Below are 8,086 nucleotides of genomic sequence, written 5' to 3' on the forward strand. Positions count from 1 at the left end.
TGCTAAGTTCAGTAAGTGTGAATTTTGGCTGGAACAGATTGCATTTTTGGGTCACATAGTTTCGGCTAAGGGAATAGAGGTTGATCCAGCAAAGATAGAAGCAATTAAAAATTGGGTTACTCCAAAGAATGCTACAGAGATACGGAGTTTCTTGGGATTAGCGGGTTACTATAGGAGATTCATTCAGGATTTCTCCAAGATAGCGCTGCCACTAACGTCATTAACTCGCAAAAGTGTGAAGTTTGAATGGTCTAATCAGTGTGAGAAAAGCTTTTTAGTGTTAAAGAAAAAGTTGATGACAGCACCAGTACTAGCCATACCAGAAGGAACAGGTCGATTCGTAATTTATACAGATGCTTCCAAGAGTGGATTAGGGGCTGTCTTGATGCAAGATGGAAAGGTGATAGCATATGATTCACGACAGTTGAAGATTCATAAAAAGAATTACCCTACCCATGACCTTGAATTGGCAGCAGTTGTCTTCGCACTCAAACTGTTGAAACATTACCTTTATGGTGAAAAGTGTCAGATTTTCACTGATCATAAGAGTTTGAAGTACTTCTTCACCCAGAAGGAGTTGAACATGAGGCAGAGAAGATGGCTCGAATTGGTGAAAGATTATGACTGTGATATTAGCTACCATCCCGGTAAAGCTAATGTAGTAGCAGATGCATTGAGTCATAAATCTGCAACCTTGAACAGAATGACAACTCAACAAGAGTTGATTGCAGATTTTGAACGACTCAGATTGAAAGTAGTTGAGCCGATGGAAGTTTGTGACCTATCAGCCTTAACAATGGTTCCAAGTTTGCTCGACAAGATTCGAACAGGTCAGGCTTCAGACCAGCAATTATTAACTTGGAAACTTAAAGATGAAGCTAAAGGGGGTGCATTGTATACAGTGAAGGATGGGATCGTGCATCACAAAGGGCGAAAGTGGGTACCAGCAGTAGATTCACTGAGGGAAGATGTGATGACTGAGGCTCACACTGTACCATATTCTATTCATCCAGGGAGTACAAAGATGTTCAAGGATTTACAGATGCTATACTGGTGGCCAGGTATGAAGAAAGACATCGTTAAGTTTGTTAGCGAATGTTTGACATGTCAACAGGTCAAAGTTGAACATCAAAGGCCAGCAGGACTTCTGAAACCATTACAAATTCCCACTTGGAAATGGGAAGATGTCACCATGGACTTTGTGATTGGACTGCCAATTACACAACGAAGAATGAATTCAATATGGATAATAGTTGACAGGTTGATGAAGTCAGCTCACTTTTTACCAGTTAGAAACAACTTCTCGATGAATCAATATGCAGAGATGTATATTCGAGAGGTAGTTAGATTGCATGGAGTTCCAGCAAGGATAGTCTCTGACAGGGATCCCAGGTTCACATCGAACTTTTGGAAGAGTCTACATCATGGATTGGGGACAAAGTTAGCCTTCAGTACAGCTTTTCATCCACAAACAGATGGACAATCTGAGCGAGTGATTCAGATACTGGAGGATTTACTTAGGGCTTGCATGATTGACTTCGGAGGAAATTGGGAATCGAAGTTGCCTTTAGTGGAGTTCACATATAACAATAGTTATCAAGCTACTATTGGAATGGCTCCTTATGAAGATTTGTATGGGAGAAAGTGTAGGACTCCATTGCATTGGGATGAAGTTGGAGAAAGAGCTATATTGGGGCCAGAAATAGTGCAACAGACAATCAACTTGATAGCAAAAGTCAAGGACAGAATGTTGACAGCACAGATTCGACAGAAAAGCTACGCCGATAAGAGGCGCAGAGACTTGGAGTTTCAGGTAGGTGATCATGTGTTCTTGAAAGTGTCACCTTGGAAAGTAGTTTTGAGATTTGGGAAGAAAGGAAAGCTGAGCCCGAGATATATAGGACCTTTCGAGATCCTAGACAAGGTTGGATCAAGAGCTTATCGATTAGCATTGCCTCCAAATCTAGAAGGAGTACACGACGTCTTCCATGTCTCGATGTTGAGGAAGTATATCTCAAATCCTTCCCATGTCATTTGTCATGAACCAGTTCAGTGGACGCAGACTTGTCATATGAAGAGGTACCTATCCAAATTTTGGATACACAAGTCCGAAAGTTGAGAAACAAAGAGATCAAGATGGTAAAGGTCTTATGGCGCAATCAATTAGTGAAAGAGGCTACTTGGGAGACTGAACAAGATATGCGTAGCCGATACCCAAAATTATTTGGTGAGTCGAATTTCGAGGACAAAATTCTTTTAAGGAGGGTAGAGTTGTAAGGTCCAAATCCACTAAACTCACTTACAATGATTTTTAAATAATTTTTATGGTTTTATGCCATAAATTATTTAAGTTATGATTTAATGATTATGGTTTCATGATATAATTATTTTATGTTTAACGCTTTCAATTAAGTTTATGATTTCAGGGCGAGTTTGATTCTGGATTCATGGAATGAGACTAACCTATGCACGAGATCGTAAGAAATATTATTACGAGAATTTCAAGTATAATATTCATATGTTTATAATGTACGAACCAAGAAAGGAAATATTATCAGCCCGAGTCGAGACGTGTTGGGCTGACTGCGTTTTAGTAGCCGACACACATTACGTATTGAATTTTGATTATTGCACTCAACCACCACTTACCCCATCATCAATTGCATGTCTCCTTGACTTATTCATTCCTTCACTTCACGTTTCCTTCATCACTTTCTGCTTCCTTCTTCTTCTTGGTTCATCAATCGATTTCTTCAAGATCTTCACCATCCAAGTTCCAAATCTCGTTCGTGCCGTGGTTAGCTTGTTGCCAAAAATCTGGATCAACTCCATCTTCATTTCAAGGCAAGTTTTTCAACTAGTATTTTTAGGTTTTGAAACCCATTCAAGATTATAATTATTTTTATATGAAAATATGTATGTTGAGATATGTATGCATGATTTTCAAGAATTTCAAGAGCATGAAGTTTAGATTTTAAGGGTTTGAAGAGCATGTTATGTGATAGTATGAAATCGTGAAGTATACGTCGTTCTTGTCATGTTCTTGAATTTGATTCAAGAGCTACATGTTTCATCTAAGTTTTTATGTGTTCTTGAAGTTTCAAGGGATGTGTTATTTAAAGGATATAGCTGGAGGAGTAGAAAATATCATATTTTGAATTATTGAATTAGTTTGAGTGGAAGTTTTGAAATGTTACTTATGTTGGATTGTTCCGGATTAGCGGCACTTGTTACTATTTTGAAGATAAAAATTAGTGTATTGATCCAAATGATATGAGGCCAATTTTATTTGAAAAAACACTTATTTATCTACAACTTTCATGTTTTGAGTTTTGTCAAAATCATTTTGAAAGATTGGTCAAAATCATCCCAAAGTGTGTCGAGTGTTTTGATTTCCCGGCAGTGACACATCTGGGGAGAATGAGCATAACTTTTTACTGCAAATTCCAATTAAGGTGCAGTTTTCGGCATTAGAAAGCCAAGATCAAGGGCGAAAATTTCCTGTTTACCACTTTTCCGAATTCCGATTGCAAAATAGAGTTTAAGAATGAACAAACAGACCCATCAGCAGGGTATGCGCGCCCGCGCTCGAAAAGTAGCGCCCCCGCGCATGGCCTTCTGATTTGAAGCTTTATTTATGTTATTTTGGGGTCCTAAATTCATGGTTATGATCTTTAAAGGCTTATAAAGTATATTTAAGAATTCTTATGCAAAAAGTTTCAAGTTTTAAGTCAAGAACGACTTACGTGGATCGATTACGTTATGTGATGCATGTACATGTCTATGTTTCATTCATGAAACCTATGTTCAATATGAAAGTATGATTTTTATCACTTATGACGTGCATGAAGTTATCGAGTAAAGTTTAATGTTAATGAAATGAAAGTTATGACAGAAATTACGATGATATGATGATGCTTCATAAGAAAATGATATGTTATAATGATATGATGATGAAATGAAAGATGATGAAGCATGAATGAATAATTTTATGATGAAGCATGAAGTTCATGCATCAACATATCATAAGAAAATGATATGTTATAATGATATGATGATGAAATGAAAGATGATGAAGCATGAATGAATAATTTTATGATGAAGCATGAAGATATGATATGTTGATGCATGAAAATATTTTGATGTTTTATGTGTCTTTGTGGTGGCAATACGGGACTGGTACTCCGGTTTGGGCTCCGGAGGGACCTTTCCAAATATGGCTCAATGTACGGGTTAGGTCCTCCGGGATGAGCTCCGGAGGGGCCTCCGAAAATGAAAGAATGTTACGAGGCGTAATGCCATATGATTGTTGATCAACAAGAAAAGATGAATATGCCCATTATAACGGTTGCCACAATTTCGCATAATTCGTCACCAAATGATAAGTTTATATTATGTTATGTTATGTTATGTTACGTTTAATTGATAATTGAAATCTCATGATTTTTACTGCATATTCTTGCTGAGTTTTTAGATTCACTATACTTGAATGGTGCAGGTAATGAGGAAGACATTTATGCATATGTCGACGATTCAATGCCGGACATGAAGAAGAGCAAGGAGTCGGACCGGCGGGCGATGCATGAGTGTGTTATATGATGAGTGTGTTACGTACTGAGTATGTTTGTGTCAAGTTAATAAACTAAATGTTGTTAGGTTGATTGAAGAAAATACGCTTTAATTGTTTCAAATTGTTATGATTTGGTTTGTAAACTATTTTGAAATGTTTTTAAGTAAGGTTTGATGTATGCATACATCTTTCAAAAATTTTCTTTTCCGCACAGTGTTTTATGGTCATGTTAGTTTGGTAATATCTTCATCGGTTGAGGGCGTTACACTTATGTTCCAATGTCGGAATACTTGTACGTCCTTGTGCATGGGTCCCTTTCTTTTTATTCGCATTTTCTCTGTTGATTTTTGAAATTTTCTGGCAAATAAGTTCAGAATAAGATAACATCCACAATCACATGTCAAACACAATTAATACAAGTTCTACCTCCGTAGACTTCCAATAGTCACACAAAACTTCCAAATGTGAGATGTCAGCCCGTGAGGAACGGGTTGAATTTGAACTAGTTCTTCAAATGGAATATTTGGATCATAAGATGTAGCTTTCACTTCAATCCTCCATCTCCTCCAAGCAGCACCCATCATTTGCATTATAACACCTCTATGGAGATTGGGGATATCAAAACGGTCCTGCAAAATAATAGGAAATTTGTTAGTGTTTGCAGTAAAAATTTGAAATTAAATACTTAGCATCTAACTCACAGTAACACTCTTCCATGCAGCATTCAAACGATTTCTCGTCATTCTTCTCCAATCTAAATAGTGCAGTGGTAGGGCATTTCCATTTCGTGCAATAGTCCCAATAAAGTTTGCAAGTGTGGCTTGTAGATCACCATAAGGTTGTCCCCTTTCATTGAATTTCACTATGAGCAAGCGATCAGGTTGTAATTCATGAATATCCCTCATAATTGTCTTGCCGCGTCTTCTTTGTTGTGCTTCGGATGAAAGCATCTCCTCACTTTCATCTGAAAATAAAACTCAAAAGACAATTTTCACTCGGTGGCTGTAAATTTAATAATGCACCAATGGTGAATTTTGTTACCTTGGTCATTATCGTTCTCATTCTGTGACTCCAATGGTGAATTCAGTGTTGTGTCTTGTGCTTCATTTTCATCACCTCCTCTGCCACTTGATTCTTCTGCCCCTAGGTCGTCTTCTTCGACTATTTTCAATTAATTTCCGCATTCTTTTGTTTGCCATTATTTAAGTTTACCTACAACAAAAAATTACAACTGTGGTAAGTTAATAGCAAGTCTGGGGGAGGGACAACCCTAATATAATCATGGTTCCCACTCCATTAAAACGCACGTAGCCATTGTGCACCACTACATTATTAACAATGGCAACAATAAAACTATCCTAGAAAGCGTTTCAACAATCACGACATTTAATAAATTTTAATTAATGTCAATCACCAAAACTAAATAGTAGCCCAAACGTGGCAAATCAATCAACTGTAAAGAGTGAGCAAACAAAATTTCAATCCAAAATTTTGAGTCCTCGTTTTCTGTAAACCAAATTAAACAGAGAATGAAAGAGATGAAGAGCATAAAGACAATACAATCAATCACATAGCGAACAAATGCCCAGTCCTCCTAGTAGCATAATCAATCAGATAATACAAACATCAAAGTCAAGATCCCAGAAATCTTAAAGAAAAAATTAAATCTTTAAACTATAGATGAAGCAGATAAAAACTACCTTATGAACAAACTCAGAAATCGATAACGGCTGTGCAAGACGGCGACGCCGGGCAAGTGAAGGTGTACCGGGACAGAACCAAAGGGGAAATTGGGAGGGATTGTGAAACCTCTGAGGGCACTAGGCGTGGGATGGGATTGAGCGGGAATGGGAAATTAGGGGCGGGAATGTGACGCGGCAAGTAAAATTAAGGTGAGTTATTTATAAATAGTTTATTATTATTATTATTATTATTATTATATATGTTTGTGATAATAGTTTTTAAATATCCTTAATATATGATTTTAGATCTAATTAATTTATTTATATTATTTCATTATGACAGCAAATATTTTATATATGATTATGTTACTAGTGTAGCAAGTATATTGTTTAAGGTTTTAAAAAACGCGACTTGCGTCGAATCTTAAGAGCGAAGCTTCAAACTTTATAAACTTGAACCAAATATTAAATCAAAATACATCAAACTTTATAAACTTGAACAAGATATGATCTTAAATCTAAATATATTTATCTTATTTCAATCTGATTAACATTCTTTACATATTTTTTACAAAATTTTATATATGATTATGTTTCAGGTTTAACAAGTATATTGTCCAACATCTTCAAAATAATAAATAGCATCGAATCTTGTGAGCGAAACTTCAAACTTAATTTATAAACTTAAACTTGATATGATGTTAGATGTAAATTTATTTTTATTATTTTAATGTGATAGCAAAAATTTTATATATGATTATGTTATTAGTTTAGCAAGTATGTTGTCCAAGGTTTTAAAAAACACGACTCACATCGGATCTTAAGAGTGAAGCTTCAAATTTTATAAACTTGAATTAGATATAATCTTAAATCTAAATGTATTTATATTATTTCCATCTGCCTTCAAATAGGAACAGTTAGGGGTGCAAACGAGCCGAGCTACTTGTGAGTAGCTCGGTCAAAGCTCGAGTCGAGCTCGATTTGATCGAACTCGAGTAGCTGGAACATACAATCGAGCTTGAGTCGAGCTTTAAATGTATGTGCTCGACTAGCTCGTGAGCTTTTCGATAAGACACATATATAAAAAAATATATAATATAAATATATATATATATATAATATTATATTTATATATTTATTTATAATATTTATATGTTATATTTATTTCTTATATTTATATATTTATTTAACATATATAATATTATAATTATTTATTTATTTAAGAAGGAATAACGTCATCATTAAGGAGAAGGAAAAATATATATTTAACAAAGTTTAAATTTATGAATCAATTTTTTTAAATGGTGATTCAGTTTTTAATGTATATGTCAAACAATAATATTCGTGTTACATTTTTTCAAAAAGGGTTGACCCCGAAGAGGACCCCATCCCACATGAGTCAGAGGCTCATTGGTTCATATGGGGGTTAAATCGAGGGATGTGCACGAGTAGGCAGGAACCTGAGGGAGGGAACAACATGGTCCAACCCCCAGAGCATACCCCCAAATATTTCAATGAGGAATATGCTCCACACGAGGATCGAACCCGCAACGCTGGGAAATTTCTTCCCACGTCACCTCAGGCCTTACCAACTCGCCTATGCCCCTGTGGGCATTCGTGTTACATTTTCCATCAAATGAAATGGTCATCAACTAACAATGTAAAACAATAATATTTCTGTTACATTTTCATCATTTACTTCATTAATTTAATTTCTTGGAGGGGAAAATACGTAACTAACACTACTTTAAATCCCTATACTCGCATCGAGACATAATATGGCTGGCATTACCATTTGCTTCATCATTACCTGTATTAATTCTTGACAAAGAAC

Source organism: Henckelia pumila, chromosome 2, assembly GCF_033568475.1.
Source record: "Henckelia pumila isolate YLH828 chromosome 2, ASM3356847v2, whole genome shotgun sequence".
NCBI lineage: Eukaryota > Viridiplantae > Streptophyta > Magnoliopsida > Lamiales > Gesneriaceae > Henckelia > Henckelia pumila.